General features: G+C 45.9%; 1 long non-coding RNA gene across 2 annotated transcripts in view; it reads right to left on the minus strand.

Annotated features, from left to right (window-relative positions):
- Positions 1-455: 455 nt before the first annotated feature.
- LOC118601199 overlaps positions 456-22,392 on the minus strand; it is a 73,027-nt gene continuing 51,090 nt past the window's right edge. The window contains exons 3-5 of one of the 2 annotated variants that reach the window (XR_004950269.1): positions 10,439-10,563; positions 7,556-7,617; positions 456-519 (exon numbers count right to left, since the gene is read on the minus strand). This is a non-coding gene — a long non-coding RNA (uncharacterized LOC118601199). Of the gene's footprint in view, positions 520-7,444; positions 7,618-10,438; positions 10,564-22,392 lie in introns of those variants that run through there. The other variant, XR_004950267.1, reaches the window with a different exon arrangement.

Here is a 22,392-nt window from a genome sequence, read left to right on the forward strand (position 1 = left end):
TACATCTATGTAAATAGTATATAGTTAAATTTTGGTTCTTATCCCAGTAAGTCTGAAAAGCTGAAAATGTTTGCCTTGTAATGAGAAAATTTAGTCATTTTACATATAATAAAATTATTTTTATATTTGGGTTTATATCTATCATCTTACTACAAGTGCTTTCTGTGTCCTACCTACTCTCTATGTTCTTGCTTTTCTCTTTTCTTTGCCTTCTGTTAGAATTATTATATCCAATTATCCTCTTCTATGAATTTGGAAGTTATTCTTTTACAATTTTTTAGTAGCTACCCAGAGATTACAGCATACATACTTAAAAAATACTAATAGTAATTGATTCTTTTACTTTCCTCCCCCAAAATCTAGACAGGGACCTTAGGATCTTAACTTCCCCAGACACTATAATATTACAATTTTTCTACACAGCCAACATGTTTTATATTTATCTACATGCTTACCATTTTATTGCTCTTCATTCCTTTCTGTACCTCTGACCTTCCATTTGGGATTATTTCCTTCTGCCTGAAAAATATTTTATTAATGTGGGTCTGCTGATGATTAATTTCCTGTTTTTATTAGTCTGAAAATATCTTTCATCAGTTGTTGAAAGTTCTCAACATTATCCCTTTATTATTGCTTCCGCCTCATTCTTTTAAACCGTCTCAGTATTTCTTCTGGTTTCTTAGACTATCTTTTATATATTCATCTTTTACCCTTTCATGCTTCCTTCTGGATATTTTTTCTCATCTCACTTCTATTTAACTAACTCTTTGTTTGGCTTTGTCTAAAATGCAGCTAAACCTATCCTTTGATATTTTAGTGTCAGGTATAATAATTCTCAGTTCCAGAATTTCCATTTAGAAAAAAAAAATGGTTTCAATTTTCTGCCAAAATTCTTAATCATGTCTTTTATCTCCTTGATCATGCTAAGTACTGCATTAAAAAATGTTTAAATCTGTATACATGACTCCAACATCTAGAGAGGATATTATCTTATATATTTGTTCATATTGTCTTGTCTCATCATGTGTCTGATTTTTGTTTTTTAGTTTTGGGGTTGCAGGGCATTTTGTTTTTTGCCAGGTTGTGTGTGTGTGTGTGTGTGTGTGTGAGTGCGCGCGCGCGCACGCGCGCACACACACGCATGCATGGGTGCACCCTGGACATTGTAGTTGCAAAATCATTTATAAAAATATCTAACAAGACGATGACTTCTTCCAGAGAGGATTTACAAGAGCCTGAGGGCACCAGCAACATCGGATCACCTTAATCCAATTTCAGGAATTGAGATGAGTCAAAATGGGGCTGCAGCCCCTGTCAGAACCTGTCTACTTTTAGTTCATCAGGTGCAAACTTTTGGGGTCCCAAAGCAAGGAGGTTCACGAAACATTCCTCTTGATAGGCCTTGTCTCCTGTCTCCAGGAGACTGTCTTTTCCCATCAACCTTTCAGCTTCTCGGTTGCTTCCTCCTTGCCCAAAGGAAAAGAATTTCTGAAGCCAGGCTCGCCTCCCTACTCCCGGTCATCTTTCATACCCTAGCCCCCAAATTCCCCACTACCTTATTTATCTTTTGGCACTCAGATCCTCAAAGAGTTTGTTGTTTGGTTTGCTTTTTTTTTTTTAATATATAGCTTTTCTAGTGGCCTTCAGGAGGAAGTTTAATCTACATTACCTAGCCATTTCTGAAAGCAAACACAATGATGTGTAGGAAGTTTCTGAGACATTTGCATCAGTGTTAAAAAGATTTGTTTTTTTTTTTTTTTAAAGCTAACAGTTTATATAACACAGATTAACATGTTATGGATTGTCATAACAGAGTTTATTTTTCTGGGTTAAAAGAAAAGATCCACGATTTATATAATTTATTGGCCTTACTACCAAACAAGGTTAATCAATATAATAAATTTAAATGGAGCAAAGTTAACTAATAAGCTGCTTTTGTGTTTTGAAAATAAAATTAGGTTCTGTGTTCATTTTAAAAGAACCGTGACCCGGGAAAACTGACAGGACTTGCAAGTGGGTGAAAATTTGTATGAAAGGGCAAGGGGTCTGGGGGGACAGGGAGGGAAGAGAGCAGGTGGATCTGAGGAGAGCATGTTGAGTTCAGCACTGGATGGCCTTCCTTTAACGTGCTGGAGGGAGTCCAGTTCGTGGCCAGAAGTGGGGTTCTACCTAAGCGATCTGATAGACCCGAAAAATGGACTTTGGAGCCGCTTGTGCACAGACTGGACTCGGAACCAGGGGAGCTAAATGACCCTTGTGGAGAATGTGCAGAGAGAGGAGGAGGCATCAGAGCACTGATCTTTAAGGGTAGAGGGAGGCAAAATGGGTTCCAGGCGGTGGAGACATGGAACATGCAGGTCTCGAAGGCCCTGGGAAGACACTCTCTCAAAGCCTTGGGGGTCATAGGGCCATTTCCCCGAGGAGGTTGAGGCTGAGATGTGGGCGAGGCCTCTGCTGACTTTGAGAGCAGTTTTCGAAGCGTCGGGAACCCAGAGCCTACCGAGAAGGAGTTAGGGAGCGAGTGGGAAGCCAGGAAGCAGAGGCAGTGTGTACAAACTTCTTTTTTAGAATGTGTGGGGCTCTGAAGTAAGGAATTGAATGGTGATTAAGGGAAGAGCCGGTGACAATGACCGGAGGAAGTTTGTGGGCAGAAGGGAAGGAAGCAGGGCAGATGGAGGGACCAAAGAACCCCAAAACTACATCAGAACTGAGAGAGTCAGCACCCGCCCCAGGGACCCCTGTACTTCACCAAGAGCTCTTATTTTTCCCACTTTTTAGATGAGAAAAGTAGACTCAGAGAGGCAGATCACACAAGTGACGGCTAGAAAAAGATGAGGCTGGGATGGGACCCAGGTGTGTCGGGTTACAAAGCTCACTTCTCAACCTCCACCCCACCCCCATCATGATTTCAAGGTTTCCATGACCATGACCACCCCCGTCACCATCACACTGCCACCGTCATCACGCCCACCTTGGCCTCTACCACTATGACCACCAATGTCACCGTCCACCCCACCACAATAATTACACTCAGCAATGAGATTTCCTGTGCCCGATACATGCAGTTTCTGTCTTGGGGTCTCCTATTCTGAGAACACGCAAACAATAAAATGAACTCACTGAGACAGTCAGCCAAAGCCTTTTGATCATATGGCGGATCAGGGCCTTTGCTGGTCCTATAGTTAGATGGCCTGCATTCATGGTTTCTTCCTGGGGAAAGGGGCATGTCAGAAACTGGTCTTCTGTTTGCTCACCTTTTCCCATGGCAAGCTCCATGGGCCTCCCCCATCACTCATCCTCACCGCACCCCAAATCCTTCATTTATTTCCTCTGAGCTGGAAAAACTAAACAGATTTTTCTGAGGGAAAATCCTTCGGGGAGTGTGTGCAGAGGTATTAGTGCTGGGCTGAGGCCCAGTCATTCCTGGTTCTCCTCTGAGAGTCTGGGTTTCCTGCAGGGACATGCTCCCATCTCACCAGAGCCCCTTCCCTCCCTCAACTCACCACCCCTCCTTGGTACAACCAGGGGAGGGAAGCCCAAGGCTGCAGCCTGGCTCCCCTACCTCCATGTGTCCATGGCCCCAGACCTTCCCCACCCCTGCCTACAGTCCCTCTCCCCAGAGTCCTGAGCCTCAGGCCTGGAGAGATGGATTTCTGGGATGTAAAAAAGCCAAGGCAGGAAAGAGGCAGGCCTGGAGATGTTCAGAAAAGTTTCCATGCTGAACAGCTTATTCTGAGCAACTCTGCCAATTCCCCCTCCTCACTAATCCCGGGATTAGAGTAAATGGAGTGCTGGAATACAGGAGCCAGAGTCTGGGAATGGAGAGAACTGTGGTGAGAGAAACCAGGCGGGCTTGCTTGGCCCTTCACACATACCTGCTGTGTGGTCTGGGCAGGCCATTGACCTCTCTGAGCTCTACTTCCTCACTTGTCAAACGAGCATCATCAAGTCTGAGCACAAGGAGAGAGGATGTGTGTAATGTGGTGTTCAGTGCACGATGGGTGGTTGACTGTTACCATTGTGGGTCTGAGCTCTAAGTGCAGGGATGACTGGGGAGAAATGAGTATTTCTTGCCACTGACTTTTGAGCCCTGGAAGGCTGAGTGTTTCAGCGGGGAGAATGTGGCATTGGGATCTGATAGGTCCATTGGCCCTCCTTTCCATTGTGTGAGCCCAGCAATGACTCATCCTCATCAGGCCATCGCTTCCACCCGGATACCTTATAGGCCTGCTTCAGAGACTGAGTGAGAGTTAACACAGGAATGAGTCTAGTGCAGTGCCTATTGTGTCTGCCCTGCTTCCCTTGCCTCCATCTGAACCCAGTGAGTCCAGGCCCCTGGTTCCATTCTCTGCCCTCCTCAGAGGGACAGACAGGGGGTCCCAACCATCCTTGTCTTGCTTGATTTTTGCCGCACTCCCTTGCTCTTCCTCTCCAAAACCATATTAACCTGTCACTTCCCTTACTCAAGAGCCTATCATAGCTCCCTATCACTGACCATGTCTAAACCAGCCTCTTAGCTTGGCATTCAAGGCCCCAACACTCCACCTCCAGCCTTATCTTCTCTCCCTGGTGTGGCCAGACTCCCCTTGCCCTGAGCTGTCTTGGCCCTGACTGACCTGCTCCCCAACCTGATCCCACAGTGCTCATCTCCTGCCACCTCCCTCCTCCCTAGACTTCCGAGCTAGGCCCGGCTCATCCACTTCCGAGCTCCAACGGATATAACAATTCACAGATAAACCAAATCTCAAGCAGCAGCTGAGAGGAAGCCTATCAATAATGGGCCCTAACGCAGTTACTGGGCAGATTGGCTTTGGGAAGAAGCAGGTAATCGAATCTCCCTCCGGTTGCCATCTGTCTCCGTTGCTCCTGCCTCACCCGTGAGATGCTCGCCCTGCATCCAGAGGCCCAAGCGAGTGGGTCCCGGGCCATAATACAATTCTGTTAAAGAGACCTTAGGTTCTTTGGGGACAAAGGGAAGGTTTTCAGAAGGATGAAGCAGAGAGGACAAGTACAAGAACAGTACATACCCCACAATTGATCTGGGAAAGGCAGTGTGGAAATGAGCCTGCTGTCTTCAATACTCTTGTTCCTTTTATATTTTTATCCATATTTTCTTCTTTTCAAGTTTCTAGAATGGCAGCTTTGTGAGAGGATCCCAAGCACACGGAAGACACTTAGGCATGTAATTCCCACCCAATGGGGCAGAGAGGCTTAGCCCCAAACCCTGGCCGCCTGGGACGGGGTCCCCATCCTATCCCTGGCCAGATAGATATGTGACCTGGACGGCTATTTCACCTCTCTGTATCTGAGTTGGCCCCTCTGTGAAATGCAGATGGTAGTAGTAATACCCAGCTCATGGCTGGCTAGCAGGGGGCACTAAGTGAATGGATCAGGTAAAGCCTGAGAACAGGGCTGACCTGTGGGACTTCTCCCATAACTTTAACTCTCACAATTACCACACAGGCAGAGGAAATGGCTGCTCTGCAGTGGCTGCTTTCAGGGGCCACTCGAATTCTACCTGTTTCCAGCATGGTGTCGTGGAGATGATACTTTTACAGCTGGCAGTGGCTCGCAGAAGGATGGTACCTGAGCCCCATTCCTCACTGCACCTCAGTGGTAGTTCACAGAGGCTGAAGGCACTTTGGTCCCTGCCCTCAAAGCCAGCACACCCAGGAGCTTCCCATTCCACTGGTGTGGAGTGAGGTGCCAGGTGAGACTGACAAGCAGCCAGGGGCGGAGACCATTGCCTCTGGCCTGGGAGACACCTGAATGTGGATGCAGGGCCTGGCAGAGAACCAGAGGGAGAGGTCAGCAGGACTAGGAAACGAGTTGGAGGTCTCGCCAGGCCCTCACAGGGAGCAATGAGTGGCATCGAGTCTCTGGTCACCAATTTCCCGTTTGTTTATTCCACAGATGTCTGCCTGCTCTTCACTGGTCCAGGGCGAGGCCCTGGTGCTCCAGAGAAGAGAGACACTGTCCTTGACCTCCAGACCACAAGTAGTGGAGGAGGCGATGGCAGTCGAGTATGAATAGAGTAGCTGCTGCTGGGGTGCCCCTGAAAGAGCTGGAGTCAGGGAGAAGGGGGTTGTGTATATGTATTTTTGACAAAATTGAAACTATATTGAGCATAATTCATATTTTTAAGCAATAATTTCTCACCTTAGTAGTCATCCACAACACGGTTTCACCAAGCTATGCCATATTAAATAATGTGGATGTGCCATAATTCAATAGTCATTTCTCTGCTGTTGGGTATTTAATTTTTTCCTCGTTTCCATGGGTATACACAGTGCTATGGTGCATGGATGTTCTCATACAAAAATAGCTGTTCATTTCTTTGATTACTATTCTAAAACAAAGTCCTAGAAGCAGAATTGCCAGGCCTAAAGGGAGACATTTTTTCAAGTCGTGCTCCATAGGAGAGGACATCCTACTTCAGGACACCCCGAGATGAGTAGAGCAGACGGGGGCCCCCCTCCGCCGGACCCTTTCAGTAATGTCCAGCTTGAGTTGATTGCAGCCTGTGTTTACCCGCCACAGGAGCAACAACCCCTGCTGCTTTCCAGCGACACTACAAGATTTTCTAGCCCTGGAGCTCATTGCACCTCATAAAAAATGAGACTAGAGCCCAAGCTGCTCATGGCTAAGGAATAGCATCCACTGCAGAATCCTTCGGTCACTGTGTCAGGGTTGCAAGTGACAGAAACCTGACTTCAGAGGCTTAACCAAGAGGGGCTTATTTTCCTCACATGATGAGAAGCACAGAGGTAGCAGCAGTCCCATACTGATGTTACCCACCCACACTGCCCCCCATGACACAAGCTCCTCTAGCTTTCCTTCCTTTCACTTTGAGCTTGTGGCGCTTCCCTCCTCATGCTCAAAACATGGCTGTTGGACCTCCAGCCATCACATCCACATTCCAGGCAGGAAAAGGGAGAAGAGGAAAGGGCAGAGACTGCTGCCTACTAAAAATGCCCCCTGCTTTGATCAGGAAAACCCTCAGCTGATCTTTACATTCATGTTGTTGGCCACAACCACATCACAAGGCCCATTCTAGTTGTGAAAAAGCCTGGAGAGTCTAGCTTTTGTTTGGCACGTCACTGCCCTGAAAAAAATTGGAATTGTAAAAGTAAGGAGGGTGGGGAAGATAGATATTTGGTGGGCACCTAACACTGTCTGCCACCTTCCTCATGTAGCGTGACAAACTGCACGGCTGCCTCTTTCCTCGCATAGCGTGACAAACTGCACAGGAGCCTGAATGTCTCTCTCTGGAACGTACAGCCTGGAGACAGTGAGTCCCCCAGGCCCAGAGATATTCAAACAGAGGTTTGGCCAAAATGATTTTGCCAAAATGTCATGGAGAGAACTCAAATAACGGAAAGAAATCAAGAGATTCCCCAGCTCTTTAGCCTCAGGGCTTTGGGGGAACATCCCACACCCTTAATTGGGTTATTATATGTTTGTTTTAATACAGAAAGTATTATGAATCAAAAGTCCTGGGTTCTCAACACTCTAAAATGACTTGCTGTTTTTTAAAATAAAATTAATAACAGACCTGAGGAGCCTTGGTTCGCTTCCATTAACACAGTCGGGTTTTGTGGTTTGGATAGATGTATTCTAAGAAAAAGAAAGAAACATTGCAAAGAAAAGCTAAAGTTTTAAAACTGCTAAGAAAAAAGGCCAAGCACCAAGACCTATTAGATACATTTACCTATGAACAAAATTAGTAATTTTTCATTTATTAGAACGCTTTCATGCAAGGCAAAACTAGTATGGCATTTTAGAAAATTTGTTTTGCTCTAATATATGTAACTACATAGCAAAGGTTAGTATATAGCAAAACTTAATTCAAGCTAATCACATACCTCTCCCCATTATAATGTCCCCAGTTTTTTCCCCCATGACAAAATTAACATCAGGGATTCAATTCACAAATAGAAAACTACCCAAAAAAAGAGGTAATGTCAATTGTTCCCTACAATAAAAGAATATTCAAATTAAAGTTATTTGGGCCAAGCTCTGAAAAATATCTTGGTAACAAGAAATGAAAATGGCCTTATTCATTTGAAGCCAGCAGTATAAATGACACTGCTATGACAATTTTCGGAAAAATGTATCATCAAAAATATCTTCTCCTCCATACCCCCAAAAAAGTCCAGGGTTCAAAATTCACTTTTCCTCTTACTGTGTAACTTGTAGCAAATTCCTAAATTTTCTGAGCCTCAGATTTCTCTACTAAAAAGTGGTAATAAACAAGCTTGTAATTATTTAGTGATTAATAAATTCCAGGCACTATGTAAATTCTTTGCATAAATTATCTTATTTAATTTTGACAACATCCTATAAGATAGTTATTATTGCAGATGGAAAAAATACAGCACAAAAGAGTTAATAGTGAGACAATGCTCTTCGCCCCTGCACTATCCCTACCCGTCAGAGTCTCCAAAGCTAAGAGAGATCTATATTGTAAACTGTAGTACGCTTCACAAATAGTCCACATTGGAGCCTTATGCACTGCCTCAGGACCATAGGCTAGAAGAAAAATACGAATTTACTTACGCATTCAACAAATGCTTATCCAGTGCCTGCTGTTCTCTTGTACCCTTAGAGGCTACTTCAGTGAACAAACAGATGAAATTTCCCACTCTCAAAGAACTCGCATTTTAATGGAAAGAGACAGGCAATAAACTATATATATATATATATATATATATATATATATATACACACATACTTGAAAGATGTTGATACGAGCCATGGAGAAAAGTAAAGTAGAAATAGGGAGTGTCAGGGTGGCTAGGGGTTGTCATTTTACATGGGATGCGGGGATCATTGAAGACATTTGAACTAAGAAGTGCGGGAGCCCATCATATAGTCATCTGGGGAAGGTGTTCTAAGCAGAGATGACAGCTGGTGCAGTGACTCAAGGTGGACGCGTGCCTGGAACGTCTGGGAGACAGCAGGAAGGCTCCAGTGGCTGTAATGGATTAAATAAGCAGGGAGTGGGGAGAGGGAGTCGGAGGGTCAGTGGGGGGTGTCGGTTAAGGTTTTGCAGACCACTACAAGGATATTAGCTTTTATTGAGGAAGTTGAGAACCACTGGAGGGTTCTGAGTTGAGAAGCGACTTGATCTGGTTTATGTTTTAACAGAATCACCCTGGCCACTGTTGAGAATAGATTAAGCAAGGCGGAGGTGGCGAGGAGCGGAGAGTCTTATAGTCAGGAGGCTATTTAGGTGACTCAGCCGGGACCAGGTGGTAATTGTGGAGCTAGTGAGAAGTGACTGGATTATGGATGCATTTTGAAGTTAGAGTCAGTAGGAATTTGCTCATGGATTGGACACAGGGTACAAGCAAAAGAGGGGTGTCAGGTTGACTACCGGGTTTTTTGGTCTGAGCAACTCAAAGGAAAGAATTGTCATTGAGATGGGGAAGACTGCAAGGAAAGCAGGCCTGGAAAGCAAGATCAGAGCTCAGTTTGGGACATGCTGATTTTGATATTCCCACTAACTATTGAGGTAGAGATGTTGAGCAGGCAATTCGAACATGTAAGTCTAGAGTTCTGGGGAAAGGCTTAGGCTTAAGGTATGAATGAAGGGGTCATCAGCATGGGAACGGTATTTAAAGCAACAAGAGTGAATTAATTTACCAAGGGAATAAGTTTAAATAAAAAAAGAGACGACATGCAAGGGCTGAGTCCCAAGCTCTCTACTAGTTAGAGGTCAAAGAGATGAAAAGGACCAGCCAAGGAGACAGAAAAGGACGGTCAGAGAGGTGAGAGGAGAACCAGAGGGGCGGGGTGTCCTGGGAGCCAAGGAAGAAAACACAGGTGACTTGTCTGGAAATATGCATAAAAGCTTTCAGAAAGTTAATGCCCTGTAACTAAATTTGCACTCAAGTATATATTCTAAGTAAATACTCTTAGTCATGCATAAACATTCATGGCCAAGGGTGCTCTTGACAGCATGGGTTATAAAAGTGAAAAACAGGAAACAACCTAAATGTCTAACAACAGGGGGTTGATTAAATAAATTATGATATAGCCATATGATGGGCTACCACACAGCCATAGAAACCACATTTTATTGAATATTTTAAGAATGTTGAATAACCTGTGAACAGATTTATCTTCATGATCTATTACTAAGTGAAAATAAATGGGTTATAAATTGTTATGGTCAACAAGATCCCCGTATCAGTCAGCTAGGAGCACAGAAACCACTCCAGTCATTTCAAGCAGAAAGGGACTTAGTACAGGGAATTAGGTGTACACAAAGCTGTGGGAGGTTCATTGTGGAAGGCTGTCAGGTTCATTGCTAGTTTTTAGGCCATCAGAAATTTGCTACAACCACAGGACACCTGAGCCTCCAGTGCCAAAGCAGAGAAAATGCCAGAAAGCTGTTCCCAAATCTCCTATCTGCTGAAGCCCACATACCTACCCACAGCTGCCAGGAGAACAATGCTAAGAGTTTTGTTTCTCTTCCACCTGCCAGATTTCATAGAGATGCCTTTCATTGTCTGGCAGGGATTCTGGGAACTGTAGTTATCTGGCTTCCAGCCCCTGCTGGACAGAGGAAAGCATGGACCAGTGTAAGAAAATGATCTTGAGTTGCCGGCAAACAATACTGCACACATTTATAAATATTTCTTTACAAAGGTAATATACCTGAAGAAAAAACTGAACACTTAAACACTGTGATAAGCCAAATAATGTCCCTTCAAAGATGTCTAAGCCTAGAATTTGGGAATATATTATGTTGCCTTCATTCTGCTGTGCACCCCTGTGTTCTGGAAGCCCAGGTCCAAACTCCTGGGTCCACCTTGCCTCTATCTATCCAAGCCCCTGCCTTAAGTATCTACCCAGGGTCCTGATTCCCCCAGGGCTGGGGTCTGTCTTGCTCTTGCCATCTTGCCAGAAGCTGAATTTCCACCCTCTACCCAGACCTCCAGTCTGATGGCAGGTGCCCCTTCCTGCTGACCATACTCCCCACTCTATCGCAGCCCCCCATGGCTGGAAAAATGAGGTTAGCTCCCAATGACTCTATTGGGATGTGCCAAAAGTAGCAGGAAAAGACAGACCCGGAATCATTTAATTCTCAGCATCCAGAGGTCATCACATTCAATCCCCTGCCTCTGGGCAGGTTGCCCACCATTCACTCTTGCTGGCTTCCTGTCAATGGCTGACCAGGCTCTTCCTCACTTTGCCTAAAACTCAGTTCACCATCATACCTGTCTGTATGCTCTTGATCTTCTCTTATGAGAAAAGAGTAAGGATGTGTATATACCCATTTGAGTAATATAAAGGAGGCCACGAAGGCACCTTCTTTCCTAGCAAATGACTGGGTTATTAAGGGCCAGAAGGAGTTCCTGGGCCTGGAAGCTGTTGAGATTCCGGGTCAAGGGTTTGTTCATTCTGTGCTCCTATAGCTGACAGTTGTAGTAAGGAGAAGGATGCCAGCAGAGGAGAGACATCTGCAGGGCCCTCTTGTCTCTATCTGGCTACCTGGCTTCAGCCCATCATCTACGAAGGAGCCCTCAGCCACCTCGATGCACCTGCCATGGCTACTAGAATGTCTCTTTCCTCTCTGCCCTGGCTCTCTCCTCTATCCAGCGATCCCTGGGCACAGCAACGTTCAACCAACGGTGACAATAAAGTCAGCCTGGTTCCTAATAAAGGGTTATGGCCGGAGGACCCCACACCTCCAGCAGGAAATGGGGGAAAGGTGGAGCAAGGTCATATGTTTAGGACAAAAGAATAGCCCTCAGGTTCCTGCAGGAGACAGGTGGAAGGAAGACATGATCATTGCTTTCAGAAGCTGCTGAGTGACATCCAAATGTTGAGGAGCAGCCAAATCAGGCTGTACACCTTCCTGATCTAATAGCTTCAGAGGACTCCTCTAGCCTGCTCTACCTCCACCCATACCTGTGTCAGTTCATCAACCTGAGAGAAGCTCAATGTTCAGAACCATGTTTTCCCCCAAAAGACTAAGGCTCTAGGTAGCCTTGAGTGCAGTAGAGGGGCAGGAAGTCTTCAGGAACAAACAGAAGATCCCTTGATTTTCTTTCAAGGCCCCCTGCCCACTGCTCCTCAGGCCTCACTTGCTTCCTCCCTTCCCTGGCCCTCCTCACCCCATTTTCAACAGTTTCCTCTCTCAGTCTAGGGTGGAGTGAGTCTTGTAAATCCCCATCCCCTTGGGGACAGGAAGCTGAGATTCCACATCCTGAGCCTCAACTCTTTCCTGCAGCCACACAACCCCTGTCTTACACCTCTGCATGTCTTTGTACCTCTACGTCCAAGGGAAGAATCACCAGCTAGGGAGGAAGTTCCAAGCTAAGGAAGAGTGTACTTATTAGGACCGTTTTAATAAAAGCAGAATACATTAAACCTAAGCATGGTTCTTTCCAGAAGAGCAAGAAGGCTGAATACTGGGAAACTTGACACAACCCACTATCTTATTATGTAAAATAAAGAGATGAATGTTTAATGGGAGACTCAAGACATAGTTCCATATTAAAGGGGATGTCAGCTGCCACCATAAAGTATCACCACTAGTATTTAACATTGTTCTGGAAGTACTTGACAATGCACTTAGATTCCAAAAATAAAATAAGAGGTATAAGTATTTAAAGAGAAAGCATAATTATTATCATTGGATGATATTATTTTATGCATGGATATTCCAAGAGAATCAGCCAAAGACCTCTCAGTGATAACCAGAGAATTTAACAAGCTAGCTAGTTCTAAAAGCAAGATTACCCAAACACAAGAAATAGGGTCCCATCCACAAAGGTAATAAAATTGTTACATGAAACAGAGGGGAAAAAAATGTGCAGGTCTACGTGAGAAGAGCTATAAGACCCAAATGAGGGACTTAAACATAACCTTGAATAGAGAGAAAGAGAGAGACATTGCTCTTGAATAAAAAGTCAATATTATACACATGTCAGTGTCCCCATAATGAAACTATAACTTCAGTGGAATTTTTTGGTGATAACTTGACAACATGATTCTTCGAAAATAAATATAAAAGAATAGCCACAGAATTCCTGGGGGGGAAAAAGTAAACTAACAAGAAAGGAGTAGCCCCATAAAACACTTTTTAAAATACTGCACAGCTACAATAATTAAAATAGAATGAAACTGGTACAGATAGACCAGTAGTAAAGAATGCAGAAATTTGAAATCAACCCAAATAAACATGAGAATTCAGTTCAATTAATTGAGACACTAACCAGAATAAAGTAAATAAATCTGTATTACCTACCTGAAATAAATTTCAACTAGATCAAAGATTTAAAGAAAAAAATTTAAATAAACCACTTGAAAAATAAAGCCATAAAAGTGCCAGAAGAAAATGTGTGCAAATGTTTTTATGATCCTGGAGTAGCAAAGGCTTTTCTAGTCATGGAACAAAACAGAAGTCATAACAAAGAAGATTAATAAGTTTATCTACATAGAAATTAAAAGAAACAACTTCATAAGCAAAATCAAAGGACAAAATGACAGAAAACTGCCTGCAAGATGTATGCCAAAATGCTCATTTTTCTAATTTAAAATAACATATTTTACAAAAGAAGAAAAAAAGACAACAATCCAATGGGGAATTATAGGCAAAGAATATAAACAGGTCCCTCACAAAAAATACAACTGGCTAATAAAAATATAGAAAATGTTCCCATCTCACTAACAATTTTAAATGCAAATGAAAACAAGATATAATTTTTCACTTATCAGATTGGCAAAGATTAGGAAGATTCTTAACTCACAGTGTTGTGGAAGGTGTGGTTACACAGGCTGTCTCATACAATGTTAATGGATGGAAAATTAGTTCATTCTGGAAAGCAATTAAGCCTTATCTATTAAAATGTAAATGTTCATACTCTTTCACTTAGCAGTTTAACTTCTAGGATTTGATCCTGCAAAAGCATTTATATAAGTGCCCAAAGATAAATGGTCAAAGATGTTCATCGTAGCATTGTTTAGAACTTTTTTTAAAGTAGGAGAAACAACCTAGGGGTTCATTTATAGAGAATTGGATAAATACATTATAGTACAACCATAGAGTGAAATATTATGCAGCAATTTAAAAGAGTAAGGAAGTTTTCTATATATATATATTATTATGGAAAGATGTCTAAGATAATAAGTGAAAAAAGTTGTAATATAACCTACATCTATAAAATAAAATTTAAGATTATATACTTAATCATGAATTGATGAATCGTGAATCACTCCTTCTCCTTCAGAGGTCCCTAAGGAAGCTTAATGCATAAGAATAGTGGTAAAGAGAGGCAACGTATCACTTCAGTGCCAGCTGGGGCCCTGGCCTCAAACCCAAACTCCAGTGAGTAGGACAAAGGTCCCTCTGACAGCTGGGTACCCAGCAGTTCACAACACTTGTGCTCCCTCTTTACACCCGGCACTCTACCTAGAGCTTTATCCTTCTTCCTGAGGACAGCCCAGTCATATGTGAGCACACGGATGCATCTGCTTTGCTGAGAAGACCCCCACTTCCCAGTTGCTCCTGTATCTCTCCCTTCCGGCTGTGAGGACAGAGGGAGATGAACTGGGGGGAGGCAAGAAAAGGGATTGACCCACCTTCCGGGGTCAGAGGTGATGAGCCCTCCCGGATACAGGGGGTGGACCAGAGCCAGGAATTGCAACCACTGGTGGCTGGGTTTGTGGCCGAGTGGGCAGGCGGCCTGCTGTGGTGAGGAGGGGAAGGGTTTGTGGGAAACGTGGTTGGCAGAAATAGCCAGGATAGCGTGTACCAGCAGCCTCTGGGGAAGGGACCCTCCCTCTCAACCAACTCCCCCAGGGTCTGTCCTGGGGCACCGCAGGCCACCTGTCTGCCCTATAGGCCCTGACTCACTTCCTGTGTTTTTCTTTTCCCCAGGTAGACTCCTGACTCACAGTCCTCTTTCTTTCCTTCCTGTCCTCTGTGACTTCGGAAGGAGGACAAAGGGGACCCTAGCTTGGGATAAGTGTTCCCCTTACCTTAGCTTGGGATAAGTACTGCTTGCACCTTGGTCTCCCTGTCCCTAACACAGAGTTGGTCCCAGCACTGAGAAGCCCAGTTCAAAGGTCATCTCAGTCAGTCCCCTGCATCCAGTCAACCTGAACAGGGACTTATTAACTCCTTCCCTTGGAGAGAATGGCTAGAGCACTTTGTGTTTTGAGTTTCAGCAGATGCCACCTTCTCTCCCTGGCCCTGTTCTCTCCTCTCCTGAATTACAACAAACAACCTCAAGGGTGTAAGATCGTATTTCATTCCCTCAACAAATGTTTTCTAATTGAATCAGAGTCAAGCTAAGTCTCCAGGCAGGAGCCACAGACCCAGCGGGTTAAGAAACACAGAAACAGAGTCCTCGCAGTTGGGGAGACCTCCTCCACCAGCCTGCATGACACTGTGGGTTGTCCACTCAGCCTCTGTCCTCGTGCCCCAGTTCCTCTTTAAAACCCAACCCCTTCACGCAGCCCCATGATTCATCGTCCAGGGAACCCTCGTTCTCCCTACCAAGAGTTAACCAAGAAGTGAGCACGTGCACTAACCTTGGCTATGAGAGTCAAGGGTAAGTTTGCACTTCAGAGGAAAGTTTTCTTGATCTTAAAAAATAGACCCACAGAAAGCAATGACCCCTCTTTAATCTCCAGACATATCATGTCTGAATGTGACATCTGGAACTTCAGAAGCCTTGTAGTTATGAGGGGAGCTATAGCACCTGAGAAGGACAAACACCTGAGGAGAGCAAAGCAGAAGGACAGAAAGCCTGGATGCTTGATGATGTGTTAGAGCCACTCAATTAGCTGTTCTAGAGCCACACTATCTCAGGACTTCTTATGAAATAAACCCTCCCTGTATTGTCTTAAGCATTTTGAGTTGGGTTTTCTGTGACTTGTAAAGGATCCTTATGATACAGCTAGGTATTTGGGAAGCCTGGCTAAAGAAACCAAATAAACTGAGAAAGGAGAGTATATGGCCTGAGGAGGAAGGAGATCACATTTTCCAGCCTCCGGCTCATGTCCGGCCCTGTGACGTGAACTCCAGCCATCCGGGAACTGAGAGGAGTGGGAGGCATGTGGACCATGTGTGGGTAAAAACATGAGAAATAGGAGGTGGAAAGAGGGGCCCTCTGGGAATCAGCGGCTCAGATGTGGTAAGGGAGAGGTACAAAGATGTTCATTGCAGGCTTGTTTACAATTGTTTATAATTCTTTTAAAAAGTGAAAATAACCCAGAGGTTCATTTATAGAGAATTAGTTCAATAAAGTATAGTACATCTCTAAAGTAGGAGCAGGGCATCAACAGGGCCCTAAAAGGGAAGGTGACAGCTAAGCAGAGACCTTGGATGGGGTCATGTGGTTCCCCTATCGAGAGCCTTCAGGGTGAGCCAGGTTCTCTCCTGGCCCAGGCTATGGAGGAGCCTTGGCTGGTTTCCAGGTTCAATTCTTATTACATATTTCTCTATATTATGCGTTCCATACCCTGAGTTCCCAGTACAGCTCTGACCCCCAGCACAGCTGCTCCCTTCTTGAGGGCAGGGCCTCTCTGTTCTGCCTGAGGACTGCTCTGGCCCTAGTACAGAATTTGGACCCTGATTACCTGGGGACCAATAAGAAGGGAGCTTTTGGGCAGGGTGAGAGAGGAAGACAACTGTCCAGAAAAAAGAAACAGCAAATAGAAGGGCCAAGGTCTCCAGAGCAGGATCATTACCCTGGAACCAAGAGCAGCACAGAGGTGGCCAGAGGAGGAGAAGAAAGAAATAGACTCTCGAAGAAGGGAAGAAAGGAGCTGGGATGGGAAGGTGGGTAATGTCATCAGAGAGCAGGTGTGTTCTAGACAACACTGTGATTCATACAGTCACATGTCTCACATCTCAGCCCAGTACACGCACGCATATGTGTGCATGCACTGGAAATCAACATTTCACCAAACCATGCTTCCCCTTCTACAGGTGAGGCGCTCTATTTTCTATCCTATCCTATCCTATCCTATCCTATCCTATTCTATTCTATTTCATGCTTTTGTTTTTTTATTTTCTTTTTATTTTTAAATTAAGTTAATTGGGGTAACATTGGTTAGTACAATTATATGATTTTGAGGTGTACATTATAATTTGACATCTGTATATTCTATTGTATGTTTACCACCCAAAGTCCAGTTTCCTTCAGCTACCATATATCTGATCCCCTTTACCCACTTCACCTTCCCCCTACCCCCCTATATTTGACCCCCTTTACCCCATCTACCTCCTCCTTCCTCCTCCGCCCCCTCCCCTCTGGTAACCACTATAGTCTATAGTCCATGTCCATGAGTCTCTGTTTGTTTGTCCCGCTCCTTTGTTGCTTTTAGGTTTATATCCCACATATAAGTGATATCATGTGTTTCCAGTTTTTTCTGTCTGGCTTATTTCACTTAGCATGATTATCTCTAGGTCCATCCGTATCGTCGCAAATGGCAGTATTTCATCTCTTCTTATGTATTCGTGTACCACAGCTTCTTATGTATTTATGTACTACAGCTTCTTTAGCCAAGTATCTATTGTAGGACACTTTGGTTGCTTCCATGTCCTGGCCACTGTGAATAATGCTGCTATGAGCATCGGTGTGCAAATATCTTTATGGATATGAGTTTTCAAGTCTTTGGGGTAAATACCCAGTAGAGGGATTACTGGATCATAAGGTAGATCAATTCTAAGTTTTCTGAGGAACCTCCATGCTGTTTTCCAGAGTGGCTGTACCAATTCGCAGTCCCACCAGCAGTGTATATTCCATGTTTTTAAAATGCTGGTCCCAACCTACTGAATTAATTTCCCTCCCAGCTAATAGGTCATTGGCAGCTCGAAAACTCAGTTCTAGGGCAGTAACATTCAGGAAGTGATCTGCCTTCCAAACCCATCCACACTGCCTACTACTGGCCTGGGACAGAGTATGTACAGAGGCCAAGCACAGGCATTTAGAATCATTAATAGCAATATGGCAGAATGACTTTATGTCTGTTGAATTCAACGATGTATTAGAGCTTGTACTTTGTATGTCTGATGTTGTTTTTCTAATAATTCCTTTGTATTGTATTTTATAATGTTATTGGTCTATGACAAATTGGAATTTAAAAAAGAAAAAGTGGTCCTTCCCCAAGGCAGTCCGAGAAGCACTGCTTCAGAGAATACAGGTCCTGCCCAGAAGCTCTCAGAGGGGTCCAATCCAAGATGGAAGACCCGCCCCCCCCCCGGCCTTTCCACACTGCCAAGTGACCTGGAAGCACTCCCCTCCACCAGGCCAGCACCCAAATGCCTCTGCTCTGCCTGTCAGAATTCTCCAGGCTCAATTCCATGCCATCTCTGCAGGACAGTTTCCAGGACAGCACCCATGTGCATTCATTTTTCCTCTCCGGGCTTCCGCAATGCTTTGCGTGGACGTCTGTCACGCTGATTCATGTTTTTGTCCACTTAGCTGTTGGTGGACCCACTTACCACAGATTTAAGCCCTGGGTCCGACATGAGCACAGTGCTTCGCACATGGTATGTGCCTCGAAGGTAGGAGAGAGTGAAGGAAGAGATAAGAGGAACTGAGTCAGGGTGGAGAAAGGAGGGGTGGGCTCCGAGTTCCATCTCAGGGATGGGAAGTCTAAATCCAGGTTCTTCCCAGAGCCAGAGAAGGGCCCAGGATGGAAATCCTGGGTGAATCCTAGCCAAGGTAGTCTAGGGGGTGCGGGGAGCAGGGTCAGAGGCCTGCTGAAGCAGGGAATGAGCAGGCTGCTCTGAACCAGTCCTCCCCAGGCATCTTGGGGCCAGCCTTAAGGAAAGGAGCCAGGGGCAGGGTCTGGAGTGAAATGGGCAGGGCCTGGGAGCTGCTAAGTGTTTTCCCTCATGGGAGGGCAAGGGAAGTGAGCCCTCTGAAGGTGGTGCTGGGAGGTCTTTGCAGAAAAGGTAAAGGGAATAGACTAAACCCAGGCAAGCACTCAAGGGGTCACTTCATGCATCCTCCGTTTCCACCCTGGACTCTGATAGCAACACCTGGACTTTCCATTCCAACACACCTGGGAGCCAACACACCAGCTCCTTGTAGGGGAGGGAGGAGTTGCGTCCCTCTACCCTGGAAGCCCCTGCCATTCCCATGTCACTTTGAGAGTGTCTTAGTTTGGGGGTGTTGCTGTGCAACCTCAGGCAAGTTGGTTAATCTCTCAGAGCCCCGGTTTTCTCATTTGTCAAATGTGATGGATAAACTTTATCTGAAAGGGCTGCTGTGTGAATGAAGAGAGTAATGCACAGGAAGTATATAGCAGATGGTGGGTAGGGTGGTGGTCGGTGCTGGTGTCTCCTCCTCGCCCCAGGCTGTTCTTTGGAACAGCACTCAGCTGGGAAGCTTGGGCATCAGTCATGCAGTGTGTCTGCTGTGGGTGGGCTCAGCAATTGGGCAGAGTCCAGAAAGAATGGGCTATCCGAAATGGAAAGGGGGCAATCAAAGGCGGCTTCCCAGAGGAGGTGAGTTGCAGCTTAAGAATTCAATTCATAGGAATTGAAGCCACAGAAATGGAGTGATGGAAGGATGAGCTGCCCACATAGGATTGTGGCCTTTGCAAAGGCTCATAGGAAAGAATAAGCTGGGGTGGGTATGCAAGGCAGGCCAGCCTGGCCGGCTCCTGGGAAGGACAAGGTGTACAGGGTGGCAGCAGGCAGGGAGGGGTATGGGTACCATTCCTGAGAGTTGGCGGGCCCAAGATGCCTGTCCCTGACCCAGAATGGCCCCTATTCCTGCCTCTAGATGGGGGACAATGCGTAAGCCAGGTGGGTAGTCTGGGGCTCAGAGAATGAGCCTGCTAGCCGGCCACAAGGAACTGGCAACAGAGTTGACAGGGACAGAGACAAAGGCCTGGGGAGTAGAACAATGTGTTTTGTGTGTGTTGGCCACCATGGGGCTGGCTCTTGTAATTTTCCTAGAATGAGTGGGGACCTGGGTCAGGGCTGGGGCTGCCTCTACGTAGAAAGCCTGCTTCTGACCACCACCCAGAGGGACAGCAGCCCTGTCTCAGCCCCTCATCCCTCCACCTTCAGTCAGAAATGCCACAGCCTGCCCCACCTTGACTCAGTCAGCAGCTCCTTCACACACACACACACACACACACACACACACACAGAGGCATCACCCAGTGTCAAATGGGTGGAAATGTTAATGGAGAGAGGGGCTTCTCCTTATACCAGACGGCACAAACAGGCTGCAGTGTGGGGGCTGGAGAGAAACAGAGACAGAGAAAGACAGGAGAGCCTGACAGGAGAATCAAGGCCTGAGAGAAACGGGCGAACAAGAGAAAGGAAAAAGGGACAGAGACAGGAAGAAGGGGCATGTGGGAGGGTGGACAGAGAGAGAGAACAACAAATAGAGATGGAGGCAGTGAGAGGAAGGCACTCAGAATTGGAAGAAGACACTGCCCTGTGGTGGTCCTGGGGCTCTACCATGGGATAGGGGTGTCCTCCTCCATCAGCCATGCAGGATGGGGGTCCCATTTTCTCTACCCCAGCACCCTCGGTCACCCATACTAAGCCTTTCACAGGAAAGTTCCTAAACATTTCCTGCCCTACTGTTATTCTCAAATGGAACATTCTAGGGCTCACCAACCCCTTTCACGGGGTAGGAAGACACGTCCTTCTGTGAGTCCTGAGCTCTTGGGCTCAGCCTTTAGGATGTAGACTGCAAGCCCCCACTAGTGTTTGTCCACCCCTCGGTCTGAGCAGACCTCCCATGCAGCCCAGACCCACCAGCCCTGCAAAGGCACTGAGCACTCGGCCAGCATAGCTCCATGTTTTCTCTAAACTTCATTGTTTTCCATTTGGAGAAAGCGCCTCTCACCCTGCTTTCCTGGTCTGCCACACCACCTCCAGGACCTCTGGAAATCTGTTCCCTTTGTCGTGGCTTGTCCCTTCTCCCGGAGCTTAATTTCCTCTGCAAACTCAGCACTTTTTCTCTCCTGCCTCTCTCAAGTGCTCATAAAGAGGCCCTGGGCACACCCAGCCCAGCTTGATGCCAGAGAGCTACTGACCAGACAAAGAAGAGGCTGGTCACCTCCTTCCTTTATTTCTTGCCTCTAAACCTGTCCTGTCTCCATGACAAAACTGCATCCTCAATCCCAGCAACAGTTGGGAGGTACAACCTTTGCAGGGGAGACTTAAAGTTCAACTATTACCTGTTCTTCCTTCCCTCAACTGGGTGGGCAAGGTCCCCCCTTAGAGAAGTGCTCAGGCTTCAGTACTTGGCCCTTTATTATGAATTCCTCCAAAGAGCCTGAAATGGAAGCCAGGCTGCTGATCTGAGACTTTGTCACCTGAATCTCCACTGACGCTGGTAAGGAAGAGAGTGATCATGCACCATGCCCTTTGCCAGGCCACTTGCATGCTGCCGGGCCCCACAATTTTAGCTTCTCATCCTCTGGCACTACCAGGAACCATTGGAAAGAGAGTAAGACTAAGACCTAGAGGGAGGGAGAGATGCAGAGACCAAAGGAGAATGGGAAGGAGGAAGACGGGGAGAGAGAGAGAGAGAGAGAGAGAGAGAGAGACAGAGAGAGACAGAGAGAGACAGAGAGAGAGAGAGACAGACAGAGACAGAGACAGAGAGAGACAGAGAGAGAGGAAGGAAGGAAGGAAGGAAGGAAGGAAGGAAGGAAGGAAGGAAGGAAGAAAGAAAGAAAGAAAGAAAGAAAGAAAAATACATCACCAGACTGGGAGATACCTGTCTATTCGTGTTTCTTCCTTCTTCTTTCGTTCTTCCTTCTTTTCCTCCCTCCTCCCCTTCCCCCCCTCCCTCCCCAAAAAGAAAAGAAAGATGGAGAGAGAGATGGGGAGAAAAAGAGACAGAGACAGGAAAAAGGGTTAAAAGTCATGGTAAGAAAGACAGGAACAGAACATGGGCTTCCCTGGCCCCTCTACCTTTTCAGTGTGATCTAAGACCTCAATTGGTCCTAGAGATCATGGTGGAGGCTTGGCCCGGGCCTGAGAGTGAAACTTTCTCCCAGGAGCTAAACCCATGCCTCGGACCCAGCTCTGGTGAACCATGACAGTACCTGGGACAGGTAAGAGATGAAGAGTGCTTCTTCCAGGGCCTGGGGGGATAGGAAAGTGAGACAACAGGATCCAACTGTGTCTCTACCAAGGACAAGCAAGATTGCAGCAGGAGAGATTATGATTAGACTAAGGGAGAACTGGTAACAGTTAGGGCCCCAGGACACATTCCCCACTGGTCAGGCAAGATGAAGAGGCAGGGTAGGGAGGAGTCTGTGGGGAGGCAGCTGACCGGCCTCCTGGTAGGTAGGCAGGAACTGAAGACCAGGCAGCCAGCCTTCTCCCATCTCCCTCTTGCCTCAGCAATGAGTCAGAAATTCCTGTCTTCCTTTGGGAAG

Source organism: Rousettus aegyptiacus, unplaced genomic scaffold (genome assembly GCF_014176215.1).
Source record: "Rousettus aegyptiacus isolate mRouAeg1 unplaced genomic scaffold, mRouAeg1.p scaffold_m13_p_1, whole genome shotgun sequence".
NCBI classification, from domain to species: domain Eukaryota; kingdom Metazoa; phylum Chordata; class Mammalia; order Chiroptera; family Pteropodidae; genus Rousettus; species Rousettus aegyptiacus.